The 20299-nt window shown below is 30.8% G+C and overlaps 1 long non-coding RNA gene and 1 pseudogene across 1 annotated transcript; one reads left to right on the top strand and one right to left on the bottom strand.

The window, feature by feature from the left end:
* The first annotated feature begins 5390 nt into the window (after positions 1–5390).
* Positions 5391–6889, top strand: LOC128161266 (uncharacterized). Its single transcript, XR_008240344.1, has 4 exons — positions 5391–5420; positions 5522–5578; positions 6437–6575; positions 6781–6889. It is a non-coding gene; the product is annotated as an uncharacterized LOC128161266 (long non-coding RNA).
* A 2400-nt stretch (positions 6890–9289) lies between these two features.
* On the bottom strand, positions 9290–19282 carry LOC128161449 (uncharacterized; annotated as a pseudogene).
* Between the last annotated feature and the right edge of the window lie 1017 nt (positions 19283–20299).

A 20299-nucleotide genomic window follows, 5' to 3' on the forward strand; every position in this document is an offset into this window, starting at 1 on the left:
CTACGTCCTAGTCAACTGTTTCTTTGAATGCTTTGTTTTACGACAGTATATATACTCTTTACCGAAATTTGAACTATTTTACAAATTTTTGATACGTTGTTTATCAATTGTACGTCATTTAACGTTTTATCTGTTTACATCAACACTTTCTATATTTATGAACTCTTATAAAAGAATAATTAATTACTAGATTTTACCTTTAAAATTTTGCTTAATTTTATTAATTGATTTAAACACGTTAATAGTTATTTCAAATGTTTAAAATTAGTTTGACTTGAACAAAACACATATGTATTTCATGCTCTAATCCATTGCTCGATAATATATATGAGATAATTGCTCTCAGAAATAAAGTAAATAGCTTCGTTAAAAATAATGTTTTCGAAAGTGGATCGATGCCATCGTTATAAGAAAAATACACAGATTGTCTTTTTTGAAAGAAATATTTCATAACGGTGGAATCATGGAAATTTGGAGGAGCTAGCTTTCGTGGATTGTGTTTTTAGCTGAATCGTGGGGATAGCATTTCGTGCATTACTTATTCAATTATAATGGGCATTTGTACATGACTTATATCTACTGTTTTTGCTGATATCGATGATATAGATATTATCTTACAATAGTTAAATAATATCATTTCGACGTTATTTTGCATTGATGTTGTCTCACCTTGGTGTCGATATCGACGATATCGTGTTGATGTGCTTATCTGAACTTAATGTCGATATTGTCGATATCGACGATATCGTATCGGTATCAATTAGCAACGTGAACAAGTACTTCCGAAATTTGTACCAGGTGTACAGATTTCTCGATATTGAGTTGGTTTTGAAGCTTAACAGTTACAACCGAGATCATAATTGGACTTCCATGCTATAAATGTCGATATTCGCCTATTGTTCACAGGACCAGTAACCAGTTTTTGTTTACACAGTATGTTTCTCAAAGTGACACTGCATCCAGTTACACCACTTTTACAAATGTTTGTTGCGGTGATATGTGTTAATAAAATGTAATAAAATTAATGTAGCATACAAAATGCATGTACATTATTCAATAACTATAATACATTTGTTAAAAAATCCGTATAACCACCCCCTAAAAAAATTCAAACAAACAAACAAACGAAAAGTATTAAACATTTCAAATTAATTACACTGTTTTCTAGGTATCCTTATCTTTGAAAAGCTCAACAATGTGTTTTATAATGTCTCTTAGTGTTTTATTATATTGTTATAAATTTCGCAGCAAAATTGAGAATAATATTGTGAAAACTATGTGTACAGTTTTCTGCAAAATTCCAGCTCAACTGCTTTCAAGAAAGTACGATCTTACATCCTCGTAAAAGAATAAAGGTTTTTAAAGTAATCGGTTGTTTTTTTTATTCTTATTCGTTTCACTCAAACGAACATAAAATATTTATGAAATAAACACAAACTTGTGAGTAGGACATGAAGCGCTCTGAAAGTGCAGATTATTTAAATTGGATATAAATAACTGCACAAAAAAGCATCTTCGAATTGTAATACTAGTACACAATATTTTTCACGGTCATTCATCGCCCGTGCTATGGATATCAATGTCATCTGATTAGGTGACAATAATAACAGCCAATAGATAAAAAGAATAAACAAACACTACTACGTGTTTAAGTAACATTTATAAATACATTTAATTACAGGCGTGTAGCATATTAAATCAAGATATCATTCAACTCATAAAAAACCAATTCGACTACTGATCTATAAATACATTTAACCGGCATGAATATAATAAATGTTAAGATGTGATTGATTTCCAAGTTAGCCAAACATTTGTCGCGACACGGAGAATATTAAACAGAACACACATCTCCAACTGGACTTTGGAGGTGTACGAGAAGAAATACCCTTACCAAATTAAAAAAAAAATGAAAACAATTTCCTCCTTTCAGCGTAGTTCGGGAAATCTGTAAAGTAATTTTTTAATGGAAGGTGCAAGTTGGATAAGTTTGTATGGTGCTATGTTTCCTCTGCATAATAAACCAGTCTTATTTCTCCATCCAGAAATACATTTATAACAGAATGCAAGTATGTATTTTGATAGCAAGTTAAAAACGAACAACAAAAGTTGTAATGTGATGAGCGGAAACAGTCCAAAGAACATCAAGAAATCTTCAAAAGAAACAAGAATAATTTTTTTTCATAAAACGAAATGAAAGAAAACATAGATATTTAAACAATTAACCACACGGTGCCCCAAACACTCGCACATCTTTCACTTAGCTAGAAAATAATAAAATATGCAAACAAATATGACTTTATAATTTGATTTGGAAAATACACTTTTACACTCCTACTGATATCAGCTTCATAAAACATTGTCCTACTCTGGAACTGTAGTCCTGGACTAAATATGGACAAAATCACTACCAAACAAAAGCAAATCGTCGATATCATTGGCATTAGGAGCTTTGTCTACTTTGACAGCATCATCATCAACATCACCATCATCGATTTTATCGTCATCAAGATCCTCGTCAGTTATAAAATTACACTGCAATATGTTAACAATACCATAACACCACAATTAAGGTAGTCCACCCTTAATTAAGGCGAATTTAACAATTCTGATTGATTTATACTACATCAAACACGTATTTTTTAAGTTATTTTAAGGCTAACTAACACCAAACTTGAATGTATGTGTGTAGTCAATTAAATACACTTTTTGCATTTAAAACTTTTTTAAATATTTGTCTGTCTTTTAAGAATTATTTTAAAAATCATCTTCTGAAAATATGTATGGTAAATTATGAATTATTTTAGCATATTCGAGGAAAGCGAAAGCTTTTGCAACTTTTTATCAAGAGAAATGTGAGAAAATTACTTGTTCTAAAAATATATATCTTAGAATGCATTTTCCCATAGACTTCAATGTTAACTTCAGTACATGATAAATTTGTTAATATTTATTTTTTTTTAATTTCAGAGGTGAATCTTCATTATTTAAAAAAAAAACCCTTTTAAATCACACTAAAATTTTAGTAACTAAACTTGCAATCTATTAGATTTGAAATATGATAGTTATAGATGGCCCACCTGAAAGCGGCATGGTCACGATTCTGGTCAAATTCTATTTTTCTGTTTTAATTATGTACAATGCTTTAGGAATGCATATCAAATGACCAAATGAAATAAGAGAGTCAGTAGTGAAGTTATAAGGAAGATACAGGACTCATTATTCTTTGTCATGTAAACAAGGCTCGTGCCCAGCTTTTGTCTACATGAGTACAAAATACCGGTAAAAGTTCTTTTTTAAGCTGATTTTTCCATCTTCTTATTCAATTCAAGCATAAATAAACAGAACTTAACGTTTACCACATTCATTTTCGGTCTAAAACGGAAGTTTTCACTTCAACGTTCAAAGTGTAAACAACCGCTTTGTTGATATTGCAGTGAATTGTAAGCTCTGTAACTCGCTTTAACTCAACGAATGACACTTAAAATTTGGTTGCCTATTAAATTGCCTCACTAAAGCATTGTAAACATTAAAATCGGAAAAAATAATTTTTGATCAAAATCGTGACCATGCCCCTTTATTTTACAACATAATTACAATACTTTCAATAGTATTACATGATGACGTCTCCCCTCGGGTAGCTTAATTCAGCCTTATCATTTAAATGAACATGAAACATGAAAAGTAAAATAAAATAAAGCATATGAGAATTGCCTTTTAAAACAGACTCTTAATACAGTATTAGAAAAACCTAATAATTAAAGTTAACTTTATGTGTTTTGAAATTTTTATTGATAAAAAAAATGTATTTAGATATTAAAAAACAACGTTTCCAATAAATGGGAAAAAATATGAACTTTTGGAAGTATAAACAATATCATAATTCTTAATAATGCTAGAATGCCATTGTTAATCAATATTCATAATTGCATTGGAAAATGAAATTATGCTATTTAGTCGAATTTAAATCATTGGTCGATTATAATCGGGTTACATGTGTCTATACAGTAATCATTTAACCAAATACGTTTCAGGATATTTCTGTTTGGAGTATAAACAATCCTGTACTGGATGTCTTTGTACAGGTAAACATTACGAACAAAACATCGTTTTCTGTTTTCATTTACAACATTACATGTCAGGTAATTTGAACTGTACCTGTTACATGTAATTAGGGGAATCTTATATTTTGCGCTTCAAGTCATAACTTCTGCGTATTTCTTCAAATTATACATATCATTATGAAAAGTGCACGGAGGTGATTATAAATACCTTGTAGCTTCTTTAGCTTAAAATATGACCACTGAGTATATCATATTCTGTTTTAAGTGAAGAAGAGGATAAAGTAAAAGTGACTGTGCATCTGGTTTCAACAATGTCCAAAAATAAAATCAACACTCAATTATTTTATAAATAGAGGTGCTAAACTCAACATGCTGATAATTTTGAAACACATTGCACCTTTTGATACCTGTAAACATATTTATTTGTAATCATACACATTCAAATAATTAACCTATCTAATATCTGACACATTGCTTCCTGTTTTATTCTATAAACTACCAAATTACTATACAAAAGGCTTACTTTACGCTTCTGCAGCCACATCGAAATCATTATTTTCTGATAAAATGATATGCCTATCATATCAGTATTACATATCAAAGATATGTGTTGGTGAGGGTAGGTATACTCATTCTGTAATAGTTTCACCCAGTACCGTTTATTATGAAACTGTCATGATAAAGACATTATTTCAAACAATGGTATAATTCAGTAAAATATCAACCTAACGATTACGTTTTTAGCGACATGTTATAGTTTTTATTTTAGGAAACAGCTATTTAAGCTCATTGCTTTAAAAAATATCTTTGCAAAACTTAGCTTCCCATGGTAATATTATAAAGGTGTATCCATAAATCAGGGTTGTAATTGCTTTACAAAACAATGTCGTAGAGATTTCCTTAAGATATTTTTTCAGATCTGACTACACAGAATGATATTATGCACTTCCGAGGAAGTTATGATAGTTGATGAAAATATCCGCTCTCTAAGGTTTTCAATTGAATAAGGGTAGCTAAGAAATGCTATTTCATTGTATCTATTCATAGGCAATGATTTTCCTTATTAAGAAAAATTTTTCTGTATTATATATAAATTTTGGGGAGAAACAAGTAATGCTACCGCAATGAGTTCTTTTCATGAATGAAACACTTTGACATGAAGTTTTCATTTTAAACACTTGCAGCGTGTATTTTCACCAGAAGTGATTAATGATACGCTTTTAGCTAGTGGTTTGTTGATGAGGCTTGTCATAAAATGCAACATATGGAAATGCGTGATTTTTTAAACAATACATGTATAAAAGAGCAGTTCTGTTTCATTTAGTTGTATTAAAAATTCCTTTATTCCACTTTCTGGTAAGCTCTAACACTTATACAGTCGTCTTAGGATTTGATATCAAATATTTGTTAGCTAATTTTAATATCTTCAAAATGTTTATTCTATTTCAAAATTATAGGTTTGCTGAGCAGAATGAAAGTATTCGTTCTTTTAACACTAGCTGTCCTTCTGTTGGGTTAGTAATTTTTTTTTTTTTTTATCATTGTAAACAGAAACAGAATCCTAAGTGGACGATTTTTTTTATGTGCTTGTGACGTGTGTAACTGAAAGAGCAATCGATCTCTTATGAAAAGAAAGCAAAACTTCATAAAAGAAACGTTAACAGTTTTAAGTAATTCTGAGTTTATTTTAAAAATATGGCAATCCACTTTGTTTGTTTCTGTATCCTCTTAATATAATTTGGTCCTTTCATAATATAATTATGCCTCTAATTAGATTTGACGGGACAACTTAGGCAAAACCCCTAAAAATGTAATAATTTCATATACTTTTTCTTATCTTGCTGTTATGTACGTTGGAGTGCACAGTGCAGATGATGAGTCGCATGGTTGTAGATTCTTCGAATGCAGTTTGCTAAAACAGAAATAGTGTGACAATAATCCCTAGTAACTACACCCCAGTCAATCATTTCTTTAAATACTGTTACCGGAAATTAGAGTGTAATGTGTATGAATTAATGTAATATATTTACATTTTCTACTGTCTTTGTCTGGATAACATTACGAATCAATTTTAAAGCCTAAACCTCACTAAAGAGCGTGTCTTATAGCATAACCGAAATTAGATATTGAGGTATTAGCTGCACCGCGTAGTGATGCATAGCATGTGCTACATGAAAAAAAAATAGTGGCTTTCATTTATATACGTAAAAAGGAATCATTCTTTGAATATCATGAGATGATAATTTCGGTCGGAGCGTGGTCAAATCTATCATAATGCCCTAATTGGACTTGACTAAGCCTCGACCAAAATTATCACCTCATACATGTACTCAAAGATTGATTCATTATTCCTTAAATATTTCTTCATTTAGTTTATGCTGATGTAACTGTTGCTAATTATGGCTGTCCAGTCCAGTATTGGTGTAAAAAGAGTTGTGTTCGAAGAGGTTGCAGAACTGGATACTGTATGTTTTGGAGATGTCGCTGCAGCCGTTGTGGGAAACGCCCAGGGTAAGTCCGTATATTTTGTAAGTAATCCCATATATTAGACATAGTACCATTAAATCTGAAATTGCTGCATTGTTGCAAAAAATAATAATAAACAATAAAACAAAGGCAAAACTAAAAAATAAATTTTCAGCAAAAACAGGTTGTTTAATTTCTTAAAGTGTTTTTTTTTTTATTTTCATTTTTTTTTTTTTTTTTTTTTTTGTAGACGTTAAAAGCCATGAATGCATTAACCCTGGACTGATAAATACATTGATACAGATTTTCCTATAATATTGTGCACCAATAAAGATTTAAATAAAAAGTTTGTAAATATTAACTCGCTTATTACAAACATATTCATTCCAAAGAACTATATATGATAAGAGTTAAACTTGGCCCCCATAATTCGTCATTATTTAAAGTGTTTCGGGTACAATAAATTGTTATGTTATATTTTAGAAAAGTTGGTGTAAAATATATTTTTCACCTATTTATTTTATTTATTTGCACTCACTGGCAATATATGACGTAAGAATTGACGCTATTTCTATAATTCAATCAAAATTTGTCCAAAAATTACATTTTCTTACCTTTTTATGAATGGAAAATATAGAGTGCATGCTTGAACAAGGAAAAAAATGTGTCACTTATTAGCCTTGGCTAGATACATCTCTGCTTAAAACATTTTGTTTTTTCAAGCATGCGCTCTATGTTTTCAGAAAGAATCAAAGCACTGAAGAACTGACGGGAGTTGATTTTGTCGATGTTTATTTATTTTAAAAAATCAGTGATATGTTATGTTGCATGACAAGTTTATGTAGTTTCTAATTTGAATTACGCACATTTTTTATAATATAAATTTTTGGACTTTTTCGACAAGAATGTCGAGAAACCCCCATATGAATCATGTTAAATGATATTTAAAGATAAAATTAATTCAATCAAACTATGTATCAGTGATAGAAATATTTCTCGAAAATTGTATGGATCCAAGCAATATTGAACTCTAGTCTCGTTCAACCAAACCCTCGGCTGACACCGTAAATCTCCGACGAGGATTTACAGAGACAGCCGAGCGTCGAGTTGAACGAGACTATATTGAACTCCGGCGTAGGAATCAACGACTACAAAAAATATTTAAATTGTCCGTACCATTTAAAATCCGACTATTTTCAAGGTATTTACATGTATAAATAAGTTCCCTTGAAAAAAAACAATGCTTTAGCATATAAAACATCGAATTTATCAATTATTTTCAAGAACTTAATTTGTCAGCGGTGATGATTTGTGCTGAGGTCCTAACACCGTTTCACTTTCGGTTTGTCTGAGTAACTGCAAAGGAAAGTTGATTAAAATCAACTCCCAAAACTGCTTGAAAACAAGCTATTTTATGCTAAAAATGCAAAAATGGCGGGAAAAAGTTGTCTTAACGATGTCATATTTCTAAATTGTGGACAGTGGAATCACAATGAACATTCTGTAAAAACATCACATATATATCTGTAAAAGAAAACAAAGAATTACAGTAAAATGACGATGTTCATTTTAGGGGGCCATTTTAGGCCCATATCATATATAGTCCTTTGATTTTATTAGAAAATATTAGAGAATTAATTTAATTATTTAAATTTATGAAAATTCGTAAAGAAGTATTTCCAATTCTTTTTTTAAATTTATCGGACTTAAAACAAAAAAATATATAAAACATATACCAACCGTTGTTTTATGTTTTTGACTAATGTTTTTTCAGAATAAAAAGAGAAATATTAAAGCTTAAAACTTGGGTAAAAGAAATGTTTTCTAAAATTAACATTATTTTTAGAATATATTCTAAAAAAAAATGTTAATTTTAGAAAACATAGCTTCACAGTAATCATTGTTGCTCATGATTGAACAAAATTATTCTCCTGCGTATAGTTCACAGAACATCCCAAGGTATGTTTACACTGTATATTAATCATTCCGTGTTTATTCATATAAAACTTAGAACATTGCCCTGTTTTTCATTGGCTGATCAAAGCTTTTCAGCTTATCAAATATCATTTCTCCATTGATCGGCAATCATAGCTTACAATCGAAATATGACATCGATAAGAATTTTTTTTAACGAATGAAAATATTCACTTTAAAGAATATTAATCGACTGCTGATTGAATGAAAAAGTGGGTTATGTTCTAATGATATGAAGACTAGGATGAGTTTATCATGTACTGCACATCTAACTTTCATCGGGAAAATTTGGTTTAAAATCTACAAGTAAGGTTGCATTTTCTTGCGTTTTAAGAGTACACATGTTTTTTAACACTAATGGATTGGTTGTCTTACATGTTTTTAAAACACTGTTGTGATGTCATTCCTTTGTTCAAGCAGTCTAAAACTTTATCTGTGACAGTCCGATTTTAGTAAGTTTCTTGATATCAGACGTTATCAGTAAATGCAGTAATTATATTCTTCAAAATCGGACTGTTTCAGATAAATCAACAACGAAATTCAATGGCAGTTGTTTATATACAATACATGCCTCAAACAACTCTGTATGAAAATAACACAACAGTTGTCGGCCCTAATGGGCCTCGAAACTCTGATATTTTTTCAAACATAACTGTTTTCGGCATATATCCATTACTTTATAATAAGTGAAACAGGAAAATTGCTTTAGATAGATGAGGGGTGGCTTTATGTTATGAAGCGCTAGATCGCCCCCTCATTTTGAATAAATAAACTTAATTAAACAATGTGATTTTACAAGCGCTTTATTTGAAGTCAAGAGCTAGTTCCTTAAATAAAGGGCTGAAATGGGTTTGAAATATCTTATCTATATCTCAAACTTATCAAAATTATGTAGTATGTTACATTAGTCAAAGTTTTCATGTTGCAATTAATAAGTTTCAAAAAAAAAAATTTCGGGATTAAAGAGAATGTATGTACTTCTGAATGAATACAAACGAATTAGTCAAGTAAAATAAATAGCCACAAAATTGTAAGACTATATACAAACTTTTTAAATTTGCCTCTCTGAAAGTAATCCTTTTGAAATCAACATGTAAAACATGTTTCGTTTGATTGAGAAAACAGTCTGCACATACCGGTAAAAGAAATATCAAAGTAAGCATCGCAAATGTTGTAATTGGAAAAGTTTTGAAAATTAGGTCAAAACGGTATAAGTTAAAATTACAAGATGTTCTTAAGTGTTCAACATGATTAAATATTGAAAAGAAGCAAAATCAATATCAATAAAAATTAAAATTTGTTCTAGATATGTTATTTGGGATTTAAACTCTTTTTTAAAAACTAGTTTGCATGAATATCAATTAAAAATTAAAATTTGTTCTAGATATGTTATTTGGGATTTAAATTCTTTTTTAAAAACTAGTTTGCATGAATGATTTATAATTTCATTTCATGCATAATGTAAGTGGTTAATATTCATTGTGACAAGTATTTTCACGAACCGGATTTTACAACTTTTAAAAATAAACACTTAATTACAAGATTTTGTGATAAGTTAAAGTAAGCATCTACAGTGATGTGCCATTATTGGTCATCCAAATTCAAAATGGCCGCCGTAGTAACATGACGCTTCGGAAAAAGAAAACGATGAAATAGAATAGTAAAACACTTTAAATTACCTTAATATTTTGTTATGTAGCCCTTTGACCTTAGTACTCTGTGTATCCGTCTAGGAATTGACCTATATAGGTTCTGCACATAGTCGGTTGGGATGTTTACCCAGATGCGTCGAATGGCCGCCTCCAGTTGATTTATGCACATAAATGTTTCATTGCCGTTTTTAAGTTCACGTTTGAGTCTTAACCAGATATTTTCTATAATATTTAAATCTGGACTCTGAGCAGGCCAAACCATCGAATGCATGTTGTTCTGCACCTTGAATTCTTGGACGATTCGAGCTCTGTGAATGGGGGCGTTGTCGTCTTGGAAGATGTAATTATTCCTTGGAAAATGACGAGCGATTACAGGCCATAGTTGTTCATCAATAATATTGATATACTTCTGGGCATTAATATTACCATCCAGAACAGTTACAGTACCCACACCATCGAAAGTAATGCAACCGCATATCATTAAACTGAACTTGGGCGTCGGGGGTGTCGATAGACAACATGGCATCCACTCTTCACCGACCTTTCTCCAGACAAATATGCGGTTATCACTTCCAACATCCACTTTACATTCATCACTGAATATAACTCTGTTCCAGTAATTGTCAACAGTTTTAAATCTGTTTCCTCTACACCACGAAAGCCGGGCTTTTATGTTTGCTTCTCGAATTCGAATGCGCTTCCGAACAACTCGTCTAAAATATCCTTGCTTGTACAAACTTCGCTGAACAGTTCTTTTTGAAACAATAGAGTCCCTATTCTCATTAAACAAAGCCGTGATGTCCGATAATTTTCTCTTTCTGTTTTCCTTGATCACCAACCTCAAAAGTTTACGACTGTCTCTGTCACTCAACTTCGCATGCTTCCCTTTCCGACGATTGTTTTCAACACTTCCCCGCTTGCGATATCGGTCAATTATAGATGAAATTGTAGGTCTGGGTATCTCTAACCTTCGTGCAATATCTGAATGTTTTAACCCTGATAGATACAAAGAAACGATAACTTCTTTCAACTCGGTACTCAATTCTCGACGAACGGCAGCCATGTTGTTTACAAGGGAAAACCACAGCAGACGAAAATATTTTTGATACGTAATTATGACACGTGACAGTCACGTGAATACGTGTTAAATATAGACAGGCTTTCTCAATATGGACGGTGTTATTAAAAACCAGTCGCCGGTAAACGCAACCAAAAATTAAAGGTGACGTAATAGAAATGAATTTGGATGATCACTAATGGCACATCACTGTACCTGCGATTGTGCAAGTAAAACAGTTACTGTCAACATTTTAATTTTTTTTCTATAACTAATTGCAAATGCACTAGCATTAGCGTTTTCAATTCCTGAGGAATATCCATCGATTACGAAATTTTGTGTTCTATCAGGAATATAATGTTCAACCCATTCAGGTACGATAAGATAACAAACAAAGTGTGCTAAATAAAAAAGAATATGTGCCTATACAATAAAGATTTGTAACTGTTCCTTTAAATACTCAAAGGAAACCAACTTATTTACGCAGGTCAAAGCTAATGCAATAAGATTTTTATATGCACATTAAAGCGACAATTTTCACCATATTTCTATTCAGAACTCAGGGCCATAAACCTTAATGTGCTAAGTATCAGGATGTTTCAATGTTATAAAAGTTATTGCATGTAAAATGCATTCCTTAATAAAAGTCTAGTCATAAAACGAGGTGTTTTTGCCATGAAAGTTTTTGCAATATGGCAGACTGATAGATTAAATCTATACACAGTTGTTCGATTGTCCGACTATTTTGTTCACTATTCCAGAAAAAAAATTAGAAATGTTTCATTTTAACAACATTTCTAATCCGTTTTCTTTTTGAATCGTTCAATTACGTTGTTTACTTCTTTTCTTAATCTGAATTTCAATTTAAGCCAATCTGTTCTGAAAGCTGAAGCTAGAAAATACATAATGAGAGCAATGTGTACAGTTCTCTGGAATAATCCTGCCCAGCTGTTATTAAAAAAGAACTCTCTAAAACCTTCATACAAATACGAAGGTGAGAAAAGCAAAATTTTCCCGATGTTTACAGGCATGGAAAATAAAGCAATGAAGGTATCATACAATTCGTAGATAAGTATCTCAGCTACCAATCTATAAAGGCATTTAACAGGCATGTATATTATTAATGCTACGATGTACAGAACTTCCCAAACAGCTAAACACAGGTCTCGAGATGCAGGGTACATTACACATTGCACAAATCCAGATGAACTTTGAAAGTCCACTAGAAGAAATGTCATCACCAGGACAAGAGAAAACAGTTTGCTTTTTTCACTATTGCCAGTCGAATCTGAAGTAAGAACAAGACAAAAATTAATGTGTTTATTATATTTATACATATTCTTCTTATTAACGGGAGAACTTTTCACGCTTCAGTAAAATTGTTTATAATAGATATGTAGAAACTTGACATTATTTGTTATAGATAATAAAGCAATACCATTTCCAACTGAAGGTGCGATTTTTACTTTTTTGCATGAAGCTACATTTTCTCTGCATAATGGGCATGTGTCGCTTTTCCATGCAGAAATACATTTATAACAAAATATATGTCTGCAGGGTACGTAGAAGTGTGGATTAGAGAGTTGCTCGAAACAAATTGGGCAAATGGATAAGTCCGGATGAGTGGCGTTTTCCTTTTTTAGCACCATGCTCTGTAAAGTAGCAAATTTATTTTCATTATGACTGTGACTTTATTGCATTCAATTATATCAAATAGTATTTTTTCACGATATGGTTCACTATTAATTCTCTTTTACAGATATTTAGAAGGTTTTAAAAACAAAAATAGTTTTATTATTTGAATTGAATATATAACATCATCGCTAAATCCATCCTTTATTGCTAAGTCTGATTATATTTAAATTCTGCAGTATCTGATGGATTTCAAAACATTTAAAACATTTAATAATGTGGAGCTATTATTAGCGTCTTGTTCAATCAGACGCTTTGTCTTACAACACAGCTTTGTTTAGAGAGAGCATGTGATTATACTAGATTAAATCTGAAAATGAAATTTTTAAAAATAATAATAAATTCTAAATACGATCTCGTTACAAGTAACGAGTAGGTCTTCCGTGCGATTTTTTTTTTACCATTTTTTTTACCATTAAATAGCAATGCAAATAAAGAACTAACCCCACACATATACAGATAATCAATACAATAAAAAACCTAATTACGTCAGAAATGGCTGGCAAGGATTTTTTCAATTCAATTCAATTTATTCTCTCAAACCATTATCATACAATGGTACATGAGGTACAATAACATATTTACATTAAATTGTGATGTCAAGGGTCTAATAAATTATATATAAATTATAATACAACATAGTATTACATGTGTTAGTAAGCATAAGTAAGTAAGAGAGAAAAAAAATAGTAATAATACAAAAAGTGGTAGAAAAAAAAAATAGATCATCATATAAAAATTTAATACAATGTTTCATTGGTGTTCAATACGCGGAGAGTAATAATAATAATAAATGCTAATATAGTTTAGGCTGGACAGCAGAATTGCTCTTGGATATTCAATATAAAAGAGCTTAATTTTTTCAATGTTTTGATGTTCGTTGTCATCAGCAGTTCCCTAAATTTTAATGTACTTGGTTTTTGAAAATACTTGGTACATAGAAACTGCTTACGTAAAGTTAAAAAAAAATTACATTCAAGAATAAAATGGTATTCGTCCGCTAATTTACCACTATTACAGAGTGTGCAGCTTCTGTCATTTACAGGAATTCCATACCATCTACCGGTTTCAATCGGTAAACGGTGATTTGCTGTTCTGAATTTAATAAGTGGTTTCCAAAATTTTTTAGTAAGAATGCCTAAGTATTTTTCAAAACCAAACTTTTGTTTATAAATTTTATATATTTGACCTTTAGATGAACTATCTATATCTTTTGCCCATTTCTGAATGAACTGGTCCTGCAATCTTTGTTTGATGGCGGCAGAAATCCACTTATCATTAACTATTGCAGTACATTGTTCTGTCCAGATATTAGAGAACCCACATGAGTCTAAAATATGTCGTATAAAATCAGTCCATGGATTTACACAGTCATTATTATACATGTATTGGTTTGCTAAATATTTGTAAACAGTAAACACAATCTTATTGTCTTGACCTTGGATCATTTTTGTCCAATAAGAAATCATTCGAGAATATACAGTTACGTATAAAGGATAACGACCTGATTCACCATAGACCATATACGATGGAGTACTTCTTTTCATACATAGAATATATTTTAAAAATTTCAAATGGATTTTTTCAATAATATCTATATTCTCGTAACCCCAGATTTCACAAGCATAGAGCAAAACCGGCACTACTACTTTATCAAACAAATCAAACTGTTGTTCCATGGGTAGATTAAAAAGTCTTATTTTTCTTATGATACTATACATAGCTTTTCTTGCTTGCTCAACCAAGTGTTTTTTTGCTTTACAAAAAGATCCACTTCTGGAAAATACAGTACCCAAATATTTGAATTCACTCACAATTTCAACAACGTTATTATTATAATAAAAAATGTTTTTTGGCTTAGGGCCTTTTGAAAAAACTAATATCTTTGTTTTTTCTACATTAACATTTAGTTTCCATTGGGAACAGTACACATGGAATTCATCTAGTGCTTTCTGGAGATCATCAGCGGTCTCAGACATAATAACCGTATCGTCTGCATAAAATAATAGGCAAAGTTTCAAGTATAACATCAACTCATCTTCAATGGAAGAACTAATACTTTGTAACCCAACAATATTTTTATCTAATAAAAAATCTTCTAAGTCATTAATATACAATGAAAATAAAAAAGGAGATAAATTTTCTCCTTGACGCACACCTATATTACAACAGAAAAAATCAGATGACATACCGTTCATACATATCTTAGATTTTATTCCTTTGTACATATTTCGTATAAAAGCATAACATTTCCCCCCTATTCCATTATCTAATAGTTTATACCATAGACCATTGCTCCAGACGGTATCAAATGCTTGTTTAAAGTCAACAAAAGCACAGAATAATTTTTTCTTTCTACATAGTAAGGTATTTGATAAAAATTGAAGAGTTAGAATATGGTCCAGAGTTGAATGATTTTTCCTAAAACCTGCCTAAAACCTGCCTGACTGCTAGTAATGAGGTTGATTTCAGATGCATACGTATCTAAACGCTTGCTCAAAATGCATGTAAATAATTTTCCGAGGCAACTAAGCAATGTTATCGGTCTTTAATTTTCTGGCTGGGTGGGGTCGCCCTTATTCTTAAATATAGGTTTAATAATTCCTATCAACCACTCGTCTGGTACATAACCTCTATCGTAAATTAGATTAAATAGTTTCCTATAAACTGGTAAAAATATTGTAACTGTTGTAAAAATGTGTTCATTAATCACTAAATCATGTCCTGGTGATTTATTGTTTTTAAGTTTCTTAACCGCTTCTAAAATTTCTTCGTCGCTAATAGGGAGGTTCAGAAAGTCATATGTATCCGTAACGGCCACTTCTGGTAAATTTTCATTATTGTTACCGACTTCGCACTCATTCATACCTTTCAGAAACTCGAACATATCATTAATATCTACAGCACTCGAGTTGTTTTTACTACCTGCATTAAGGATTTTTCAAATAGTCTTTTGGATTATTGGAATGCAAGTTCACTAATTTTTTTGTTAGCTCCGACTTATGGTTTTTAATACACTGATGAAAATATATATGCTCTAATTGGGATACTAGGGTTTTTTTATAAATCGAAACCAAAGACCCGTCTCGCATACGCTTACTTATTGCGTATGATTGAATGCGACTGATCGTTGATTTACGATGACGATTAATAAAGTACTCTAGTTTGCATTAGCAATACATGTATGATTTATTTAAGTGAAAAACAAAAACTACACTGCATAGTCGTTGTTTATAAGAGAGGTTGAAGGCTGAGACATAAAGAATCGATGCAGATCAGTATTTTTCAAATCAAACAATTATCTGCGCAGTAATTGCTGTGAAACAATACACGTCAAATATTTTAAAAGATTTTTTTAAAGGAAAAGTTCACCTCACGGGAGACGATTCTACACCACTTCTTAAATAAGCCAGAAAGAACACGAGAGAAGCGGCTATGTCTCAATTATAGTGCTACGACCAACATACAAAATAAATTCTTGCATAATTCTATTACTAAAGAATTTGCAATCAAATTTTGAAATTATTTAACGAATTAAAACGCATGTAACTAAAGGATTCGAAAAGTGAGAATTTTTTTCACAGCGTAAAAATATACTCTGATGTATCGCATTTGATTTCATGGGAAAATCTGATTCTTAGTGTCATTTTCATGTAAAGTGCCTTTAATGAAACAACATAAAATTATATCTGCCTGTACGATTGAAAAACTTGTGTATTATTTGAGCGCAGGATATTTTATTTTCTTGTGCAATTTAACAACCCAAATCCACGTGTTGTGTGTACTTTTTGAGCTATTTTACGTAAAATTTAAAAAAAAATCAATCATAGCATGCCTGAAAACTAACCACAATTTCATGGATTTCTAGTATTTTTATAGGATTATTAATATTCATCTCAAATCAGTAACGTATTTATGATTCAAAATTCCTTAATACTAAACAGGTTTGTAAATGCAGGCATTATACTACTATACTTTTGATATCAAGTCGAAAAAATTGCCGTTTTATGAATAAACAATTCATGTTTATCGATAAATATAATTTAAACACTAGATGTGCGACACTTACAGAGAGAGAGAGAGAGAGAGAGAGAAATTAATGCAGAGATACACTTATTCATTCATCTTGTAACATTGATAATATGAAAATTAAATTAAGTCAACATGTAAAAATGTTACTACTCACTGAATATAAGCTACGTCCATCGACACTGTACTATAGATTAGTGTAAAAAAAAATGGACATAATAAATGCAGAAGTCTTGTTAAAAGTTACATGCAATCTTGCATTTTGAAAAAAAAATGTAAATAATGCTTATATATATTTAATTCTTTCAACGATTATGGTTTATAAAAATCGCATCACAAAAATACAACGGTACGCATGAACTTACAAAGCGATTAGATAGAATTGTAGATTCAGTACGTTGAGGGGGGGGGGTGTTGTATTTAGTTGGTCTGTCGTATTTGATACACTTAATTAGGTGTGTATGAGTATGTTTAAACAATAAACATAAACAAAAGGTAGCGATCAATACCGAAAAAATTAACGTAACCCGCGGTCTGTAATGTGGATGTCTCAATAGCCCGCATGTATCACCGAAGAAAGCACTTTATTGTTTATATTTACATCTTTCTTTTAATAAATTAATGAATTGAATTGATCATAATAAGTAAGTAAAAGTCATGAATTATTGTTGATGTACACCAGTACGTTAGATGAAAGCTGTAGCCAAAGCGTCTTATATGAGAATTTGAGTTTGGCATCATCATGATTACTTCGTGCAATCCGTGATATTTCTTAGGTTGCTGAAGATTTCGACCGGTCTATAAACTGGACCGAGGAGATTTCAGTCCTGTCCGTTTCTAAACAGCTGTGCATTACAATCAATTTTCGTAAGAAAAAGAGGGAATCATACTTGGTGGATGTAAATTTAAATCTATAAATATATAATGCCATTTCTGTCGTTGGAACTTTTCAGTGAGACAGTCAAAGCGATTTGTTTCACCGGCAATTTCAATAAGAATTAAGTATTGATAACGTATAAAAGAGAAGAGAAATCGGGAAAGTAAATTAACACCATATAACTTCCGAGTTTCAAAAACAGCTATTGATTGATTTTAAACTTGCTTCAGAACTATAAAGATACTTAAAAAGTAATACCAGTAAATAAGCGATTTTCCGTGCAAAAGGTTGATCAAAAAGAATAAATATTTCTCCGTTTGAAAAGAAACTCGTGTATGCCCCAAAATTGTGGAAACATAGGCATCGAATTTGACAATCTTTATCTTTGTTTGTTACATGTTTGTTAATTTGCCTCTCTGCAGCTTAAATAACTTTGATGCATTTAAAGGTTGGGGAGAAGTTGATATTTGTTTTCTTTGAATATCCTTTATCTATCTATTCATCTTATTTTTTTTTTGAGGGGGGGGGGGGGGGGGTTTCATGTGGATTTATCGAAAGTGTATCTGGATTAGCTGCAGAACTTTAACTATATCTGGATCTTCAGAATGTTTTGCTCTCTTTTGTTAAAATTGTAAGAAATCTAGAATTGTAGAAAATCATTAATTAATTCTACTTCAAACAATTAAATACGATGTGAAAGGAATTATAGAAGAACAAAATTAATGCAGAACAAAATTTGACGTTCATGACGTCGTGACGTTTTCGACCAGCTACGTCAAAGTCGTGTTAACATGTCATACTAAAATTGTCATAAAATGCTTAAAATACACACGATCTTGGATATCTATGTATATTTGTATTCAGAAAGAGTAGACTAATCGGAAATGACAAAAAAGTGAGTTTGTGAAATTTTGACCTTAAGGGCCCTTTTCTCGTGACGACAGTCAATTTTATAATTACCCAAGCCTTAAATGTACATGTACATGAATAAAAGCATTTGTCGTCAATGGCTTGTAATTATGCGACTGGTGACTTTTTTTTTTGCTTTTTACACCAAATGATCCACCGTAATAAAAACATGCAAGTGGATAATACATTTTAAACCGAAACAAACAAAATATGATGTTTAACCGTTTAACTTATTTGGTATTGCTTTAAATATGTTTTGACAGCCTCCTACTTAACTCACTCTTTTACGAGACGTCAAACATTATAATTACAAAGATCAAAACGACAAAAGGATTTCACCTAGGAGACATTTTGTAGAATATATAAATATATATTTGCATGTGAATTCAACATTGAAATAATATGAATAACAACATTAATGAAAAATAGGCTGTTAAACCAAATGACAATTCCTCGCATAAAATCATTCAAATCATAATAAAGATATCAATTACCTTACACAATTCTTTAAATGCTTAAATTAAACAAAGGTCTGTCGTAAACCGAAACTAGGCCTTCCAATATACATTGTATTGTACATGTAAGGAGTTCCCTTTGGGATTTCTTTTAAGAGGATCTACATGGGTTATATCCAAATTATAAATAGATATAAATTACATAATTTCAAATAATAAAATGCAATAATAATCATTGTGTTAACTCATACCCAGTTTACTTTGATAAACAGTAACAATATTTTGAAACTTTAAATAAATATTTGGCAAAAAAAACTTCTTTCAAATTTAAAATCAAAGGCCGGAACGGCCACAAAGGCGTCGAGCTGACATTTTCTTTTATATTGATTGATAAAATGATATCAATAATTTGAATTTTTGTACTAATAGTCGTATATCAAATAATACATATTAGAATAAAAAGTAAATGAATTATGTTTTGCGTTCTTTAAAAACAAAAATCACTATATTTCCATATATAATAGGTTGTGATGCGTTTATAATACAATAACTCATGATAGTTACAAAAATCAAAGAAATTTCAAAGTTAAAAAAAAATTATATTTTCTTTCTGCTTTAAACAGTCTTTGAACATTTTTCAAGGTGAATACATTGATTACTGTGTGTCTCTAATTATAATAATAAAACATACTTTTATTTATTTCAATTCCCGTTTGAAACAAGATTACCTATGGTATGGTTGTTTACAAACAAATCCTCAACACGTGCTATATTTTGCTCGACCAAACCGACTGCATTATCGTGTTTATTTATTGCAACAAAATCACTAGATACGTTTATCGCTTACATTCATTTTGGAGGCCGTGCCCGATAAGAAATAAATTTACATATCAAATTTTATTCTATCGGGCACGGTCTCCAGTTAAAATGTAATCGATAAACTAAAATAATATTTAGTGAATGTTTACATCTTTTGTATTCATCCGCCATTCTTGAATATTATGCAAAGAGTTATCAATAACCAGGGAGGCAAAGTTGGATTTTTTGTACACAATGTAGTTGAATAAGTGGAATAAAAATCTTGTTATACGTTTAATACTTTAAGGAACTTATTTTTTGTGCGC

This window comes from Crassostrea angulata, chromosome 8, assembly GCF_025612915.1.
Source record: "Crassostrea angulata isolate pt1a10 chromosome 8, ASM2561291v2, whole genome shotgun sequence".
Taxonomy (NCBI): domain Eukaryota; kingdom Metazoa; phylum Mollusca; class Bivalvia; order Ostreida; family Ostreidae; genus Magallana; species Magallana angulata.